The sequence below is a fragment of the Oncorhynchus mykiss genome, chromosome 27, assembly GCF_057628025.1.
Source record: "Oncorhynchus mykiss isolate SJ-2025 chromosome 27, ASM5762802v1, whole genome shotgun sequence".
NCBI lineage: Eukaryota > Metazoa > Chordata > Actinopteri > Salmoniformes > Salmonidae > Oncorhynchus > Oncorhynchus mykiss.
Window position 1 is genome coordinate 5,839,514 of NC_143048.1, and position 18,118 is coordinate 5,857,631.

Sequence of the window (18,118 nt, forward strand, 5' to 3'; positions counted from 1 at the left end):
ACAAAAAGTCATATTACAGTTCGTAGAAACATGTCAAACGAAGTATAGAATGAATCTTTAGGATGTTTTTATCATAAATCTTCAATAATGTTTCAACCGGAGAATTCCTTTGTCTGTAGAAATGCAATGGAACGCAGCTAAATCTCACGGGAGCGCACAAGACTGAGCTCATGGCATTCTGCCAGACACCTGACTCAATCAGCTATCATTCCCCCCTCCTTCACAGTAGAAGCCTCAACCAAGGTGCTAAAGACTGTTGACATCTAGTGGAAGCCTTAGGAAGTGCAATATGACCCCATAGACACTGTATTTTGGATAGGCAATGAGTTGAAAAACTACAAACCTCAGATTTCCCACTTCCTGGTTGGATTTTTTTCTCAGGTTTTTGCCTGCCATATGAGTTCTGTTATACTCACAGACCTCATTCAAACAGTTTTAGAAACTTCAGAGTGCTTTCTATCCAAATCTACTAATACTATGCATATCTTCTGGGCCTGAGTAGCAGGCAGTTTACTCTGGGCACCTTATTCATCCAAGCTACTCAATACTGCCCCCCAGTCCCAAAGACGTTAAACCCTTTACAATGAAGGTCTGTGAAGTTAATTTGATCTTTACAAATATCTTTGAAAAACAGGGTCCTGAAAAAGAGACGTTTTTTTTTTGCTGAGTTTAAAATGCAATGTACAGGCACAGTAGTAGAAATATTGGAATGAGCTATGTCGAGAATACAGTATTTGTGAATATACCTAGTATACACTCGGTCATTTAGGTTAGTATTGTGGAGTAACTACAATGTTCTTGATCCATCCTCAGTTTTCTCCTATCACAGCCATTAAACTCAACTGTTTAACAGTTAGCATTGGCCTCATGGGGAAATGCCTGAGTGGTTTCCTTCCTCTCTGGCAACTGACTTGTAAAGGACGCCTGTATCTTTGTAGGGACTGGGTTATTGATACACCATCCAAAGTGTAATTAATAACTTTACCATGCTCACGGAGCTATTCAATGTCTGCTTTTTTATTTTTACCAAACTACCAATGGTCTTTGAGGTTTAATCTGTGTTTGAAATTCACTGCTTGACTGAGGGACCTTACAGATAATGTATGTATTCACCATTGAGAGCATCCTGACCGCCTGGTATGGCAACTGCTCAACATCTTACCATAATGCGCTACAAAAGGTAGGGCGTATGGCCCAGTATGCCCTACCAGTACCTATATAATCGGCGGTGTCAGAGGAAAGCCCATAAAATTGTCAGAGACTCCAGTCACTCAAGTTATAAGCGGTACCGAAGCGCCAAGTCTAGGACCAAAAGGCTCCTTAACAGCTTCTATCCCCAAGCCATTAAACTGCTGAACAATTAATCAAATGGCCACCAGACTATTTACACTGAACACCCGCCCCATTTGTTTTGTACACTGCTGCTACTCGCTGTTTATTATCTATGCATAGTCATTTCACCCCTACTTACCCCTACCTATACGTACAAATTACCTCAACTAACCTGTACCCCCACACACTGACTCGGTAGCCTCGTTATTGTTATTTTATTGTGTTACTTTATATTATCTTTTACTTTAGTTCATTTTGGTAAATATTTTCTTAACTCTCATTGAACTACACTGTTGGTTAAGGGCTTGTAAGTAAGCATTTCAAGGTAAGGTCTGGACTTGTCGTATTCGGCGCATGTGACATAAGGTTTGATTTGATTTGGAACTCTCCTGATGTGAACTGAAGCCAGGTCTCATGTGCCCTCTCATCCACTGGCACGTTGAATGTTTCCTCTCCAAAGCACTACGATCAGCCCTGTCAATTTTCACATTATTTCACATCGATGTGATTTGAATCCTTGATTGGACTAACTCATTCTTAGCTATTTTGTGTAACTGTGTAGTGTTCTAGTTTTTTGTCTTCCCAGTCAAATTATGTCCTGCCCTCAGTGGAAGAGTTGAGCTCTTCTCCAATACCATCCATCCAAGATGAGTCTGTCCTGCACTGAAGCCTATCCTCTGAACACCTCAACTCATGCCTCATACCCTCATTCAATCACTGCTGTGATCCTTTCCCAACACCAGTAGCCCTCTCATTCCCCATAATATTTTACTATAAACGTCTTTGTTAAATGTTTTGGGTTGAAGTCATTTGTCTTTGCCATTTAAAAAAAATATATGCTTTGTCGTCTCTGTGCGGTCCACGCCTATACTGCACATTATAGTAAAACCAGCTTTAGTTTTAGAGATTTAGAACAGTAAATCATTCTATTATTGTTTCTCCTCACTGTTTGCTAGCAAACTTAGCTTGCTGGATATACCATACATGTTATTTAGATCCATTTGAAATCCTATCTTGCGTCATACATATCATTTTATAAGATTGAAATGCATCCATGTGTGTAATCATAACCACTGTCAACCCTCATCAATTATGTTACATAGCTAGCTATTAAAATTGTTCACAGTTGCTGATGTTACACGCTTGCTAACAAGTTACAAACGCGAGATGTGGTGCATAACAATTTAGCAGGCACCAGGCTAACTAGCTATTCATGTGCTAACGTTTGCTGGTAAACCTAGCTTTAGGTGGCTGGTTGTAATGTTTAGTAGCCATATCGACGACTAAAAAAAGCAGAGGTTTTACAATTGAGATATAAAAGATCTCAGATTGTAAAACCTCTTCTATTATTAGTCATGGATATGGCTGCAGGTAGTTGTTTAAACATAAAAATAGTCCGATTTCACCCAACTGCAACACAGTAGTATGTTAGCCAGCTATATGGGTTTCTGTAGATAAACTTAAGTTAGCTAGCTCGGTGGCTTGCAGGAAAAATAACTTGCTTATCCCGTCATCGTATTTGTCGTCTGCCCTCTTGGTGCTGGCATCGGCTGTAGCTGAGCTTCTAACGTTAGCTAAATCACACTTTGTTTTGAATCCTTTTTGCTATATTCCGGTTGAAATATGTATGGTTGAATTTGACCATGTAGCTAATAGAACATCAAAAAATGCTCCATCGCGAAATTCATGTTGATGAGAGGAATCACTTGAAGCCATTGCGTCTGGCCAGTTCTTTCAGTTTTGCCTAAAGGATTGTGTTGTTACTAGCCCTCTCCTTTTCAAAAACATGGGCCAGAGCACAAAGCAACGCCCAACACAAGTTGTGGTCTTTCAGAGACTGGAAAGAATGTGCCCGCTTGAATATTTAGCAATGTATCCTCCGATAGGAACATTACTAAAAGACGTGGCTCTATCGAACAAGGACAACCATATCTACACCCACAGAAACATATGGTGCGATCAGTATAACATAGAGCCTTCGCAATACACCACAATGCAAGATCACATGTATTTTTAGAGTTCATCCCCCAAGGCAATACACTGGAAGTCATCATAGGGTGTATCATTCAGCTCACGAAGACCAGACCTGCCCTCCTCCTGGGCAATTATGTGTGAAACACATCTTACTGTCCTAGAAATGCCTCGGACATGATGAAAACAAGCCTAGATTCCTCTAGGGTGAAATTCCCCTTTAAAGTCATGTTCTCATGTTGTTCCGAAAACTTTAGGAAACAACAGTGTTCAGTGGGAATTTCAGTACTTCAGCATAACATTTCCTACAGCACCTCTCTGATTCAGAGGGGTTGGGTTAAATGCGGAAGACACATTTCAGTTGAATACATTCAGTTGTACAACTGACTAGGTATCCCCCTTTCCTTTCCCTTTAAAGGTTTCCTAATGGTTATTTTTAAAGTCATGTTCTCAGAACATTAATAAACAACGTTCTTCTGTGTGAATTTCAGTACTTTTAGGCATAATGTTTCCTGCAGGTTTCCTCACGGTTCTATTTAAAGTCATGTTCTCAAATTGTTCCAAGAACGTTAAGAAACAATGTTTTCTGTGAGAATTTCAGTACTTCAGCGTAACGTTTTCTGCAAGTTTCCTCATGGTTTTACTTAATGCTAGCTCTATCCTGGTGGCATAGTGGACTAATTCCATTGATAGCGAACAGAAGATCATGGCTTTGAATGTGACTGACGTCACGACACAATAAAAAATAAATGGGGTTTGTAGGCATAAACTGTGCTTGGAGGTCAAAACAGTCAACCTAAGCTAGGTGTGTTATTAAATGTCTAATTGGATGGTGGACTGAAGATGGTGGTGAAAAAGCTTAGGTTTGTAGGCCTCCTTGCTCGCACATGCCTTTTCAGTTCAGCCCACAGATTTTCTATAGGATTGAGGTCAGGGCTTTGTGATGGCCACTCCAATACCTTGACTTTGTTGACCTTAAGCCATTTTGTCACAACTTTGGAAGTATGCTTGGGGTCATTGTCCATTTGGAAGACCCATTTGCGACCAAGCTTTAACTTCCTGGCTGATGTCTTGAGATGTTGCTTCAATATATCCACATAATTTTCCTTTCCTCATGATGCCATCTATTTTGTGAAGTGCACCAATCCCTCCTGCAGCGAAGCATCCCCACAAAATGATGCTGCCACCCCCATGCTTTACGGTTGGGATGGTGTTTTTCGACTTGCAAGCTTCCCCCTTTTTTTCCCTCCAAACATAACGATGGTCATTATGGCCAAACAGTTATATTTTTGTTTCATCAGACCAGAGGACATTTCTCCAAAAAGTACAATCTTTGTCCACATGTGCAGTTGCAAACCGTAGTCTGGCTTTTTTATGGTAGCTTCTTCCTTGCTGAGCAGCCTATCAGGTTAATTCGTAATTATAAGACTCATTTTACTGTGGATATAGAAACTTTTGTACCTGTTTCCTCCAGCATCTTCACAAGGTCCTTTGCTGTTGTTCTGGGAATTATTTGCACTTTTCGCACCAAAGTATGTTCATCTTTAGGAGACAGAGCGCGTCTACTTCCTGAGTGGTATGACAGCTGCGTGGTCCCATGGTGTTTATACTTGCGTACTATTGTTTGTACAGATGAACGTGGTACCTTCAGGCATTTGGAAATTGCTCCCAAGGATGAACCAGATTTGTGGAGGTCCACAATTCTTTTTCTGAGGTCTTGGCTGATTTCTTTTGATTTTCCCATGATGTCAAAAAAAGAGGCACCGAGTTTGAAGATAGGCCTTGAAATACATCCACAGGTTCACATCCAATTGACTCAAATTATGTCAATTAGCCTATCAGAAGCTTCTAAAGCCATGACATAATTTTCTGGAATTTTCCAAGCTGTTTAAAGGCACAGTCAACTTAGTGTATATAAACTTCTGACCCACTGGAATTGTGATACAGTGAATTATAAGTGAAATAATCTGGTCTATAAACAATTGTTGGGAAAATGACTTGTGTTATGCACAAAGTAGATGTCCTAACCGACTTGCCCAAACTATAGCTTGTTAACAAGAAATTTGTGGAGTGGTTGAAAAATGAGTTTTAATGACTTCAGCCCAACCTAAGTCAAATCAAAACATCAGCTGATATCTCAAAGTGCTGATCTGAAAGAGCATCTAATTGGGAACCATATCAAGAGCACCAACATAGAAATAAATAACCTAGAACACCCCCTAGTCACGTTCTGACCTACTACACCATAGAGAACCAAGGGCTCTCTATTGTCAGGGCGTGACACCAGAACCTAGGAAGAAACCTAGAGAGGGACCAGGCTACGAGGGGTGGCCAGTCCTCTTCTGGCTGAGCCGGGTGGAGATTATAACAGAACATGGCTGAGATGTTCATAGATGACCAACAGGGTCAAATAATAATAATCCCAGTGGTTGTTGAGGGTGCAACAGGTCAGCACCTCAGGACTAAATGTCAGTTGGCTTTACGTAGCCGATCACATTCAGAGTATCTCTACCGCTCCTGCTGTCTCTAGAGAGATGAAAACAGCAGGTCTGGGACAGGTAGCACGTCCGGTGAACAGGTCAGGGTTCCAATTCCGGAGGCAGAACAGTTGAAACTGGAGCAGCAGCACGGCCAGGTGGACTGGGGACAGCAAGGAGTCATCAGACCAGGTAGTCCTGAGGCATGGTCCTAGGGCTCAGGTTCTCCGAGAGAGAGAGAGAGAGAGAGAGAGAAAGAAAGAAAGAAAGAAAGGAAAGTGAGAGAGAATTAGAGAGAGCATACTTAAATTCACACAGGACACCGGATAAGACAGGAGAACTACTCCAGATATAACAGACTGGCCCTAGCCCCCCAACACATAAACTACTGCAGCATAAATACTGGAGGCTGAGACAGGAGGGGTCGGGAGACACTGTAGCCCCATCCGACGAAACCCCTGGACAGGGCCAAACAGGAAGGATATAACCCCACCCACTTTGCCAAAGCACAGCCCCCACACCACTAGAGGGATATCTTCAACCACCAACCTACCATCCTGAGACAAGGCTGAGTATAGCCCACAAAGATCTCCGCCACGGCACAACACAAGGGGGGGCGCCAACCCAGACAGGAAGAACACGTCAGTGACTCAACCCACTCAAGTGACACACCTCTCCTAGGGACGGCATGAAAGAGCACCAGTAAGCCAATGACTCAGCCCCTGTAATAGGGTTAGAGGCAGAGAATCCCAGTGGAGAGAGGGGAACCGGCCAGGCAGAGACAGCAAGGGCGGTTCGTTGCTCCAGTGCCTTTCCGTTCACCTTTACACTCCTGGGCCAGACTACACTCAATTATAGGACCCACTGAAGAGATGAGTCTTCAGTAAAGACTTAAGGGTTGAGACCGAGTCTGCGTCTCTCACATGGGTAGGCAGACCATTCCATAAAAATGGAGCTCTATAGGAGAAAGCCCTGCCTCCAGCTGTTTGCTTAGAAATTCTAGGGACAATAAGGAGGCCTGCGTCTTGTGACCATAGCGTACGTGTAGGTATGTACGGCAGGACCAAATCGGAAAGATAGGTAGGATCAAGCCCATGTAATGCTTTGTATGTAAACTTCCGACTTCAACTGTATAGTATTTATAAATATATAAAAACTAGGACAATTTATGAAATAATAAATCCCCAAATACAAGGAACTGGAACACAAAAGTACCCAAAGACCAAAATTAGTCAGGAATAAACAAGGGGGGAATTTTGCATTGGGGTCATTCAGGGCCTACATGTGGGCATGCTTTCTCTATATATGCAGCTTAATAGGCTGTATTCGGTTATTATGATAGGTTTAAAAAAAAAAAAACAGGTGTATAAAATCAAGCACACCACCATGCAATCTCCATAGACAAACATTGACAGTGTAATGGCCTTACTGAAGAGCTCAGTGACTTTTAACGTGGCACCGTCATAGGATGCCACCTTACCAATAAGTCAGTTTGTCAAATTTCTGACCTGCTAGAGCTGCCCCGGTCAACTGTAAGTGCTGTTATTGTGAAGTGGAAACATCTAAGAGCAAACGGCTTAGAAGTGATAGGCGACACAAGAGCACAGAATGGACCGCTGAGTGCTGAAGAGCGTAGCACGTAATTTTTTTTATCTGTCCTTGGTTGCAAGACTAACTGCCGAGTTCCAAACTGCCTTTGGAAGCAACGTCAGCGCAACAACTGTTCGTCGGGAGCTTCATGAAATGGGTTTCCATGGCCAAGAATCCGCACACAAGCCTAAGATCATCATGCTTAATGCCAAGCGTCGGCTGAAGTGGTGTAAAACTCGCCACCATAATACTCTTAGCGAAGGTGTTTATCTTTAATTTACAATATGTAGAAACTATGCGAATAGAAAGGTTCAGAACCTATGTGAAAGAGCACAGCACAGTGGGAAAATATATGGCAGCTAGAAATCTAAACTGGATGGTATTCAGAGATAGATGGGAGGGGTTGAGGGTAGCTGAAGGCTGGGACTAAAACAAACAATAGATAACTATTGGAAATATATACTGTCCGTGAAATTGATGTAGTATGTATAAGCTGGAAGTGGAAGCCTATGTAATTGCTATCCATTAGTCTACTCCAATAAGGGGAGTGGTGGTAGGGTTAGGGTAAAATAATAAAGAAGGAAAAAATATGTATATAAAATATATATTTAAAAAATAATTTTATATATATATATAATATATTTATAACAAAAATTATATGAAGGTTGGTGGAAATGATGCAGATAATTTCATTGCTAGAAGCCACAATCTATCTGCAATATTAAAGCTGGTCTATCTAAAAATATATACAAATACATGTCTAATTTAAACATTCAGTGAAAGTTTTAAGTTATTAAAAAACCTCAAAATAACCTTAACATTTCGTTCAAAACATTCAAAACATTTAGCTAATGTTTCCAGAAAGTTATAACATTATTTTCAGATAGCCTATAATTTCCATTCTCAGAATGATAATAAAACCTCCCAGGAAAACTTTCAGGGAACAATAGTTAAACATTTTCAGAACCTCCCTTCTACCTAAACAGGCTACATTTTGACTGATGTTCTCAGGACGTTTAACAAACATTCAGTTTTGCCAGTCAGGAAACGCGTGGCTTCCTTCGATCCCAGAACTAATGGGAAACCAAAAACGTACGTTCTTACAACTTCCAAGGAACCAAATGTGCTCGCTGGGATAACACTCCATATGCTGTATAGTGATGCACCTGTAAACTCACTGCACAGAAACAAGTGCTGGTTCCTTTAACATTGGATGTACTGTAGTAAGGCACCAACAGCTAGTGTGAGGGGGACTTCACTTCGCAGCGGCGTCTTTCTCCAGCATCGTTCCGGATGGCACTTGATGTTCAGTTGATTCTTTAAAACGAAATTTGAGATAGTTTATTCGGTAAATGCTTGATTTAGATTTCGAGAGATTGAATTAACCATTGACATTTGGATGCATTGCGTTCCGTACCCTCCCTGAAGCTGTGGTAAAGCATTTTCAACTACGACCGGTCGGCCGCAGGAGCAAAGGGAAGGAGGGAGAACCCTATTTTTTTTAGAATAAACTGAAATACATAGGCTGAAATAAATTCAAGCTATTTGTCCATTTCAAGGCAAGAAAGTACTCCAAGGAAACGACAATTGTTCACATTTGGAGGAATTGGACCACTGATTTTCTTAAAAGAAAAGTAGAGGATAATTTCCAACTATTTTGGATGCGGATATAAGAGAAGGAATCAATGCCCCATATAACTGGTACCGCAAGGATATACGGAAAGGGGACCGATTTTAAAATGGTTATTGAGTGAGTAGCCTGGTCGATACGCGCATATAGCAGGTTATTTCTCCCTATACCAGCGTGCAAGAGGCTACCCCATATTAAGGGCTACCCGCGGAAGCGCATTGCTATAGAAAACCGGGGCTTGCATTGCACAAACTGCTGCCGTTTTTTTCCTTACCGCTAAAGCCAACCGAGTCTACACCTGTTCCATAAGGAGAAAATACCAAAAGAGACATAAGGAGAAGCACTGCTAAAACAGCAAAAACGTCGATTGATGTTGAAGAGCCAGGTAAGAAAGTGTACAAGTCTACAATGACTGCTTGTGTACTGCTCTTTAGAGATAATAATTTTGAGCAATGGTAGGCTATTGACTTTCGTTATGTGTTGTTTACGGTTAATAGGGTTCATTGAGGATATAAGACCACATCATGTAATGTCCATAGCCTATGCAAGATGCCTTATCAGTCCCTCAAATGGGTCTGCGTTGCGTCAATGGAATAATCTGATTTATCTCCCCCCCCCCCTTCATTCATTCATTCCCTATCTATTTTCTCAATTATGGTGAATTAAGTTAATCAAATGTTTTCCTATAGGAATTGCCTCACACACCTATCCTCTCTGAAAAGTAAATTGTTGCATTTGTGCTTTTGTAATGTAACCTAAATGGGGTTTTAAACTGAGTTAAGCTAAGCCTATTTGAAGTTTGAGGCATGAAGGCAAATCATATATGTACTATAGTTAAAAAATAAACACCCAAGGAAAATTCCAGCCACAAAATTGGTTGGAAGACAAAACTGTCTTTCTTTGGGATACAAGTGTCATTCAGGGCAGATTTTCATATACAGGGCCGCCCTAGCCTTTTGGGGGCCCTAATCGAGATTTGGTTGTTGGCCCCACCTGGCTGGCAAAACAATTTTTGGACAGTGGAGAGCAAAAATGTTTTAAAATTAATTTCCTGCAATTCTACACCTTTTGCCATGGGGCATAGAGAAAATGTTGCAGTTTTATTATAAATAACTTATAAGAACGTTGTACTAATTTTGCCATAGGGTAGAGAGAAACATTAGCAATTTTTCAAAAAAAATTCTGCAATTTACACATTTTGCCATGGGGTGGAGAGACATTTTTGCAGTTTAAAAGCTAAATCTCCTGCAATTCTGTATATTTTGCCATGACTTGTGCCATGTTAATATGATATCTGAGTGAGAGTGACTAACAAAATCAATGGGGGCCCCCTGGAGGTCAGGGCCCGGCCAGTCATTTGCAGATGAGGTTTAGATAGCTAATTTACCACTCTAAAAATGTTTGGTGACATGGGCTAATTGAGTGACTGTCAGTGAACCCCCCCCCCTTTCCAAAAAAAGTAGCCCTGACCTCAGATGGCATACATCTGATTAGGAAGCCTCACCTGTGACAGCCTCTATGCTCACAAGGTTCTGATGCATGTCAACTCCATCGGAGTCAGAATAATATATTAATTAGCTAGAGTAATTGATTTGATTGGTATTCACTGATTCATTCATTGATTAGTTTATATTTTTGTGCTTTGCCGTTGCTGAGAGCCTCATACGGTATATGACATTCCCTTGCACATCTATTCCATCCACTTATCTGATGATTGAAGGTATAGAATAAGGGACACACATATGTTGCAGGATATTGGCAATCAAATTCATCTGTTTGAATTGCTTGATTGATCTCCGACAGGTTTGTGTGTGTGAGAGAGAGAGCGAGACGGAGAGAGTGGGTGCATGCTCAGGGGTGTTAGTTGGTGGTTTAGGAGGCTATTTGGCACCCCCTTGTGGACCACATTTGTGCACCTTTGTGTACATACTCAAAGAGATATAATCATTTTCCTAACCATAACCATAATCCCAGATTTATCCTTGACTCACCAGCCACCATTTGGAAAACACTGCTCTGCATTTCATCAAACTAATTGTAGAGCAACTAGAGCCTACCAATTAGACATATTAGGCCTTTGGTGTCTTACTACACTATGTCATGGCTTAAGACCTGCATTCAGCCAGGGAAGAAAAGCCACATGTCTGAGTTTTGAAAATATGGGCTTTTCTTAGTGTTAAATTGAGATGGATAATCTACAACTGCCTGTGTGTGTGTGTGTGTGTGTGTGTGTGTGTGTTCATGCGTCTGCGTGTGGTGTACTGGACGTGAGGCCCACACGGTGTGCCCATGACATTCCTCCCCAGCTATCTGGGATGATTGTGTTGAAGGTTAATTATCATCACCCACTCTCCCCTGAACAGTTAGGGACAGAGTGACAGTCACTAGTCCTTAACAAAGTCCCATTTCCTCTAAGTGGGCAGGGCCCAGCTCTATCGTGCTCAACATCTGTCTGAGTTAATTTAGCCAGCCATCCGCATTCCCCTTTCTCTGGCAGCCTGCTGAAAACACACATGGACGTGCACCCACATGCAGGTGCACACACACACACACTCACTGCATGCATCCAGTATGCATTAAATAGGGCCCTTTTTATCCAGAGATGATTTATCTATTTGCATAGCCGACACCTCCCATAGGTCACATTTATCATATTCATTCTGCCGGTTTGTTTGCTGTTGAATTTCAGGTGGAGTAATTTGCTCAAGGGTACACAACACTGTCCCTCATGTGTTTGACACTGCATCTTAATGGCCCCAAGTCCAACTCTCTGACCACCATTTGTGCACTAGCGGAGACTCTCCAAGGTTGAATGGGGCATCCTTGGATTATCTGCTTAAACTTTCATTGCCAAAGTGCTGCACACAGGAAATTGTTTTCGTGAAATATTCCCCAATAATTCCTCAGAGTATAACGATGTTAAGGTAAAACAGCTACAGCCCCAAAATCCAAATGAAGTTTTCAGCTCTTCCTCTGCTGGATGACTGCCTGAGCAAACACCTGTGTGTTGTTGCAATTTGCACCGGCTGACAGAAAAGTGAAGTAAGATGCATGATCTCATTGAATGCTTGATCAATTGATGGATTGGACACCGAGGCACAACTCCCTAGTGTAGTGAAGGTTAACAGGCCTGCTGCATCCATTGTTCACCATCTGATGGAAGGTGATCTCTACAGAATTGAGACAAGGACAATCATTCACAACATTTAACTTCAAGGGCCACTTTCAAGGCATTTGACAATCCGAAGATTACCCAGGGGACAAATTCTGCTCGAGAAGCTTATGACTCAGCTAATGGAAATGTGTTTTAAAACTTTGTCAGTCCGATAAACTTTGCAAACCTGTGGCGAGTGTAGAGCCAAGAGTTTTTCCAGACACATGACCTGACCAGTGAAAAACTTTGGGCCCTATAGTTTACCTGGTCAGGTCACGTTGTCAGGAAAAACTCTGGGCCCTTTATACATGTGATAGAAATGTCATTAGGGAGGACATAAAAGGGAGTTTGAGTTTGTAGCATATAGATCTTTCTACTGCTGCATAATTACTTTTTGTTTCCAAAGCTCATTCCAATATTAGCAATCGGGACGGGCCGCTTCAGGCTTTGAAGAGATTTGAAATATGAATTAATTAACTTGCAATGATCTGAAAGCTGTGAGTGTGCTCTATGAAAGGATTCAGCCAGGATGACTGGCTTTCTAAGACGGTCCCTAAAAGTCCATGTCAACCACTGATGACCGTGATAGATAGGAGCAGAATAGAGACTACCAGCTGGGTCACTTGGGTCTCAGTCACACCCGTGGAACAATCAACTTAAACATGTTACATATAGCCTAATTATAACACATGCTATGTTATAGTAACATATGTTACCATGGCTGGATCTCATCTTGTTGTTTCTGTGTTTCGTATTTGCGACAGTCTTACGCACATTGCGCTCGTTCGTATACCTGCGTTCGTTAGATTGTATGTCTTACAATGTTTGTGCTTACAGGCTACGATCAATGAAATCAATGTCTGAAAGCGTTCACATGTGGGATCTGCTATGTTAGGATGCGAGACATATTGATTCTGTGTCCTGTAGCATTGAACTGGATAGCCAGTAGGCACCTCACCAAGACCTACTGAGCAGTGCATCACATTTCAAAGGCGTCTGATACAAATTGGCTCTGACGTGGGCTCTCCTGAATCTTGGGCATTCGCACGAGGCATGTGGATGCTTAATTTCCCTATGGTACATTGACGTAGACAAATGGTCTGCCTTTGCCATAACCTCAACTTCAATACGATTCAGCAATGTGTTTTCATTTCCTCTGCAACCAATCAGTAACATATTCAAGTTGCAAACTATTAAGGAATCATATTCTGCGGCACACAGTCCTAATAATCTATAATTAACTTTTTATTTCAGAGGTGTTCAATTAATATTGATCTCGTTTTTGACTGTGAAATACTGTAGTCGATTATGGCAGTGGTCTGAGGACTTCTTTGTCAGTCAGTCATACATATGTACATAATTCATAATAATACATCATACATGCTTTGCATGGACAGGAGTTTTCCATGACCATGTGAACTGGGCAGGAACATCTGTTGGCCCGTGTTATAGCCTTTAACTTTAGCTAGGGATGATAGGAGTTTTTCTTCATGCTCAAGAAAAACTCCTATGTAACCGATGTGAAATGGCTAGCTAGTTAGCGGGGTGCGCGCTAATAGCGATTCAAATTGGTGACGTCACTCGCTCTGAGACCTTGAAGTAGTTGTTCCCCCGGCTTTTGTGGAGCGATGGGTAACGATGTTTCGAGGGTGGCTGTTGTCGATGTGTGCAGAGGGTCCCTGGTTGGAGCCCAGGTAGGGGCGTGGAGAGGAACGGAAGCTATACTTTTACACCTAGTATGTCCAAGGCAGATGTCTATGATTGGTTTCCTTGTGGCAGTAGATTTCTTTGTGAATATTTTAAAGAATCAAAAAGATCAAAAAGGTTCTTAGGAAGTGGGTGTGGCATGGCCCCCTGCCACTTTTTGGTCCAGACAAAACCTTGCAAATGGATGTGGTTGGGCGGTCTGTGTGGAGTATTTTTGAGACCACCATCTTGGTGGTGTAGAGACATTTTTTTTAATTTAACCTGCAATTCTACAAAATCATGTAAAATAAATACTGTTAAATTCATTGTTTTGGCATTTAAAATTCTTCCTGATTGTCTAGATTTTATTTTGGTGATTGTTAGTTCTCAAATATTATATTATAAACACAAATATAGGTTCATTATATTTTCTACCAGCTTAAAGCTGGTTTTTGTTTAAGTTAATACTGAAAGCATTTTAACATCTCAAAGTGTTAAATATATATTTTTTATCAGATTTTTTTTTTACACTGTTTGGACTTAGTTGTCATGAAAAAATGCTTAGGATTTCAATGACAGAAGAATCCCTGATTTGTATCTTGTTGCCATGATCTAATGGGGCAGTTTAAAGATCTACCATCCACTCAAAAGAGTCAGTTTTACATTTGAAAATGATGCATGAATAGAGATCTATATATGACTCTGATTTGACTATGAATTCATAGTTTATTTTCTGGGCACAATACAGCAAGCCCTTACCTTGCACCTTATGTTGGGGATATACTGTATGTTAGTTTGCCCTATAGATAAGAGAAAGACAGAGCCCTGCAGGAATACATTTTAAGCCCGAGCCCTACCCATGCCTGCAATTTTCAGTCCCTACACTACCCAGGCCCGAATGCTTCTGCCAAATGTGAGGCCCAGCCCTGCCCGAAACTCTAAATCAGAAAGAACTTCCTCCATTAGTAAATCCATTAACTGCTCCTGTATGTCTGTCACTCGACCGCTCCGCCTGGGCTGCTCTGCCAGATATATTTGTGAAAGGAGGAGATAGGAATCCCATTGGGCAATGAATGTAGGAACGTATAACACCCCACCCAGCAGACTGTTGACCAATCACGTTCATGTTGCATGCTGCGTCATGCGGTTGCTAAGCTAATTATCATGCAATCCCTTCCCAAAGTCGGGGTATGAGTCGAGAAACGTGCCTATTTTCCTCAAAAGAACACCACATGACCAAAAGTATGTGGACACCTGCTCGTCAAACATCTCATTCCAAAATCATGTGCATTAATATGGAGTTCGTCCCCCTTTGCTGCAATAACAGCCTCCACTTTTCTGGGAAGGCTTTCTACTAAATGTAGGAACATTTCTGCGGGGAATTGCATCCATTCATCCACAAGAGCATTAGTGAATTTAGGCACTGATGTTGGGCAATTAGGCCTGGCTCATCGTCGGCGTTCCAGTTTATCCCAAAGGTGTTCGATGGGGTTGTGGTCAGGGTTCTGTGATGATCTCAAACAGTACGGAGAGAGTCTACGGATGAGACCCCAAAACGTACAGTCAAGTGCTCAAAACAACTCAGACTTTGCAAGAGGCTTTTGCCCGCGGCACACCATGTGGCAAAGAATCATGAAGATGGAAGGAGATAACAGCTGCCGTTACAACTTACCCCTGCAAAGACATGGCCCCAATTTACACGGCCGAGAAACGGGGGTTTCGCTGGTGCGCGATGAGACAAGTATATCCCTACCGGCAAAGCCCTCCCTAACCAGGGTGGCGCTAGGCCAATTGTGCATCACCCCACGGACCTCCCGGTCGTGGCCGGTTGCGAACCCAGAGTCTCTGGTGGCACAGCCCTTAACGACTGCGCCACCCGGGAGGCCATCGTTGAAGTGTTTTCTATTTACCATTTTAGATTTTATACATTCATATTTTAGATTTTGTTACATGCTTAATTTAAAATTTGCACAAGTTCAAAATAAAATAAATAATCAAATATGAGTAATGACCTTTTTATTTGAGTATAATTCAAAATCTAATAAGAAATAGGCCTTTTTATTTTAAATAAACTATTTATAAATTGAATTTAAAGAAAATGTGGTATATCGTGATATGTATTGTGATATGTATCGGTATTGGGATATGAAATGGCCTATATTGGGATATGAGATTTGGCCATATCGCCCAGCCCTAGTTGGAAGCACAGAATCATCTAGAATGTCATTGTACGTCTTTAGTGTTAAGATTTCCCTTCACTGGAACTAAGGGGCCTAGGCCAAACCATGAAAAACAGCCCCATACCATTATTCCTCCTCCACCAAACTGTACAGTTGGCACTATGTGTTGAGGCAGGTAGCGTTCTCCTGGCATCTTCCAATCCCAGATTTGTCCGTCGGACTGCCAGATGGTGAAATGTGATTCATCACTCCAGAGAACATTTTTCCACTGCTCCAGAGTCCAATGGCTGCGAGCTTTACACAACTCCAGCCGACGCTTGGCATTGCACATGGTGATCTTAGGATTTTGTGTGGCTGTTCGGCCATGGAAACCCATTTCATGAACCTCCCGACGAACAGTTATTTTGCTGACGTTGCTTCAAGAGGCAGTTTGGAACTCGTTAGTGAGTGTTGCAGAGAATTTTTACGCACTACGCGCTTCAGCACTGGGCAGTCCCGTTCTGTGTGGCCTACCACTTCGCAGCTGAGCCGTTGTTGCTCCTAGACGTTTCCACTTCACAATAACAGCATTTACAGTTGACCGGGGTAGCTTTAGCAGGGCAGAAATTTGACGAACTGACTTGTTGGAAAGGTGGCATCCTATCACGGTGCAAGGTTGAAAGTCAATGAGCTCTTTAATACAGGCCATTCTACTGCCAATGTTTGTCTACGGAGATTGCATGGCTGTGTGCTCGATTTTATACACTTGTCAGCAACGGGTTGTTGTGGTTGAAAAAAGTAGTGTACGTAATGTCATGATTCCAAAGCTATACAATATTACAGATAGCAAGTTAATTATCTCACATATCTTGTAAAATATTTGTTATGTTGTACTTCTTGTTGACGAAATTCATGCTAATTTGGGGTTTTTGAGCTAGCGCCCAATTTTACACGCATTCACTCCTTGAAGGAGAGCTCTCCTTGTCCCAGAATCTCCCAGAATGCACTGCGCTGCCCATTGGCATAGCATGGACCATGTACACAATGGGTGTTAATACGATTCCAGTGGAGTTTCCCATCTCCTCAAAAGTATCTCCGGCTCTGCTCAATAAATGAGCTCTTAGCTACTTTTGGTCATTCTAAACTCAAGTAACATTATAATAAAAAATTATATTTAATGAGGTTTAATCACCTCTGACACCATGTTATGATCTTAGTCAGATATTGTGCAGCAGAGCATGGGCAAATGGCTTAGCTTCAAAATGTTAGTGATCAATTTAGTGATACCCGAGCCTTACCTTTACCCCAGTTATTGCTGAAGAAACCGACCCTACCCGGCCCTAACCCGATGTACAACGTCGGGGCCCTTCAGACTCGAGCCGGGTAGCAGAGCTCTAGAAAGACAGCAATCGTCTTAGAATGACCTGTACAGTCTTCTAGTCAACTCTGGGGATCAGTTTAAGCAGCACTTGAATACAGCTTTTAGTGCCTTTGTTTACTTCTTGGGAGAACTAGGTGACTGTATAAGAAATACACATCAATTGAACGGTTCTCCTTCTTTAAAACCAACCTTTCACTTTATATTCCGACTGCCACTGCCAGGACTGTGTCTTTGATACTTGTGGCTCAACGGTGTTACAGAGATACGGGGCAGACTGCAAAGTGTTCAAGCTGATTTTATTTTTTTTAAAGAAACAAGTTAACACAGTTCTAGCTCTGTATGGTCACCCAGTGTGAAATTAGACTTCCTGAATATTCATATCATATCAAGAAAATACAGTAAAGCACCGCTGTCGACCCTTCTCAGCACAATAAGGCACAGACACACACACACACACACACACTATAAACTTGAATGTTCATATTTCTAAAGAAATAGCCCAAAGCCCTTGTGTCAATGTACAGTGAACTTCAAAGCCGAGACTCTTTAATTGATCATGACATGGAAAAGGGAACATTGCTATCATCATCAGTTGTCGCATGCGGCACGCCAATGATTTATCTTGCTATAATATGACTCCCAGCAAAGTTTCTCTACTGTACATCTTCATGTGATGATTTGGGCTGTGAATAGTGGATGGAGGAGCCATCTTGCTCATATATGACAGCATAATGCGTA

At 41.7% G+C, this 18,118-nt stretch overlaps 1 protein-coding gene across 1 annotated transcript in view; it reads left to right on the plus strand.

Annotated features, from left to right (window-relative positions):
* Positions 1–8,546: 8,546 nt before the first annotated feature.
* The window catches only part of grik4 (glutamate ionotropic receptor kainate type subunit 4), a 455,986-nt gene continuing 446,414 nt past the window's right edge, over positions 8,547–18,118 (plus strand). The window contains exon 1 of the mRNA XM_036965131.2: positions 8,547–9,385. The gene's annotated coding sequence lies outside the window, so the exon portion shown is untranslated. The remainder of the gene's footprint in view (positions 9,386–18,118) is intronic.